The sequence below is a fragment of the Myotis lucifugus genome, unplaced genomic scaffold, assembly GCF_000147115.1.
Source record: "Myotis lucifugus unplaced genomic scaffold, Myoluc2.0 scaffold_281, whole genome shotgun sequence".
Classification (NCBI taxonomy): Eukaryota; Metazoa; Chordata; class Mammalia; order Chiroptera; family Vespertilionidae; genus Myotis; species Myotis lucifugus.
The window spans coordinates 1,166,777-1,168,852 of record NW_005871329.1 but is presented as its reverse complement, the minus strand read 5'-3'; the positions used below and the strand labels follow the sequence as shown (position 1 = coordinate 1,168,852).

At 44.7% G+C, this 2,076-nt stretch overlaps 1 protein-coding gene across 2 annotated transcripts in view; it reads right to left on the bottom strand.

The window, feature by feature from the left end:
- Positions 1–2,076, bottom strand: part of MUT (methylmalonyl-CoA mutase) — a 38,371-nt gene that overhangs the window by 35,003 nt on the left and 1,292 nt on the right. The window lies entirely within an intron of this gene.

Below are 2,076 nucleotides of genomic sequence, written 5' to 3'. Positions count from 1 at the left end.
TGGATAGAGCATCGGCCTGTGGACGAAGGGTCCCAGGTTCGATTCCAGTCAAGGGCATGTACCTTGGTTGCGGACATATCCCCAGTGCGGGGTGTGCAGGAGGCAGCTGATCGATGTTTCTCTCTCATCGATGTTTCTAACTCTCTATCTCTCTCCCTTCCTCTCTGTAAAAAATCAATAAAATATATTTTTTTTTAAAAAAAAAAAGAAGTAATGTGAGCTTAAAATTCTAGTTTCCATATCATTTCTTACTATAGTAAAGCTTAAAAGAAAATAAAAATACCCAACTTTTATTAGAGGGTTGTGAAACAAAACACATAAACCACTTATGAGTGTATTAGTTGCTTTAACCACTTCAGAAAACAAACTGGAAATATGTACAAGAAGTTTCAGAAATGATATTGCCATTCCACTGAGGAACATCACTTCTAGGAAAGTTACTACATAAAAACTAACTACAAATACATAAAATCTAACGGAAATACAACAAAAACAATTCCCAGTTTTTAAATTTTTTAAATATATTTTTATTGATTTCAGAGAGGAAGGGAGAGGAAGAGAGAGAAACATCAATGCTTGTAATAAAGATTTAGAAAGATAATCGACAACATAGGAATGAATAATTATAGCAAAATACAAATGATAGAATTTTATGTAGCCATTAAAATGTATTTAAAAAATCGCCAAAACTAATCTTTGATGTTAGAAGGGAGGAGAATAGTTATTCATGGTGGCTAAGCTATTATGATTTTTAATTTATGAAATCCACGGGATCTTTGTCATCCATCTAACAAGCCACACACTACATGTATTAGCTTCAAAAGTGGGTGAGAAGAATAAATTAAGTTATAACTGAACTATTAGTGTAATCTATATATATTCTATATATATAAAAGCCTAAGCAACCAGATGACCAGCCAGTAGCTATGACATGCACTGACACCAGGGGGCAGATGCTCAATACAGGAGCTGCCCCCTGGTGGTCAGTGCTCTCCCACAGTGGGAGCGTTGCTCAGCTGACCCATGGGTGCCAGACGCCAAGCTCATGGCTGACAAGAGCAGCTGCGGTGGTGCAAGCCTCTCCCGCCTCCGCGGCAGCGCTGAGCAGCGGCAGGTGCAGTGGGGCCAGAATGAGTGGGGGTGGCACTGGCCATGCTCAGGCTCCTCCCAGGCCACCTGCTGCTTCGCGCACTACTACGGGGGATGTCAGACTGCTGGTTTCGGCCCAATCCCCGCAGGCCAGGCTGAGGGACCCCACCAGTGCATGAATCTGTGCACCGGGCCTCTAGTAATGATATAAAAAGTAATTTGAAAACTGTCTTGAGACTAGACTGTAGACAGGAAATATCACACTTCACACAAAATAATCATGTGCTTTCTTAAACCTGAACAAATAATTAGAAAAAAACCCTACAAAACTTACTTCCTGAAAATCACATGGCAAATTGGTATAGGCTGGAAATAAACATCATCTATAATAATAAAATCATAATATGCTAATTAGACCAGACAGCTGAACAACCTTCCGGACGTCATTCCAGATGAAGCCTCAGTGGCGGAGGTCAAGGCAGAGGCGGTTAGGGGCGATCAGGCAGGCAGGCAGAGTGGTTAGGGGCGATCAGGCAGGCAGAGTGGTTAGGGGCAATCAGGCAGGCAGAGTGGTTAGGGGCATCAGGCAGGCAGGTGAGTGATTAGGGGTGATCAGGCAGGCAGGCAGGTGAGCGGTTAGGAGCCAGTGGTCCCGGATTGTGAGAGGGATGTCCAGCTTCCAGTTTAGGCCTGATCCCGCAGGGATCCCTGTGGGATCAGGCCTAAACACCAGCAGTCAGACATCCCCAGAGGGGTCCTGGATTGCGAAAGTGCAGGCCGGGCTGAGAGACCCCCCCACCCCCACGCACGAATTTCATGCACTGGGGCCTCTAGTTTTTAGATAAGCACACAACTACTGCTGATGGCAACAGGGACTTCTAAATTTTCTCAGACCCATCAAGGAGAGGCTTCGAATCAAGCAGGTGTTGCTCAGTGTTGAGTGAGGACCCATGAACCAGCAGGTCCGGTTGGATTCCCAGTCAGGGC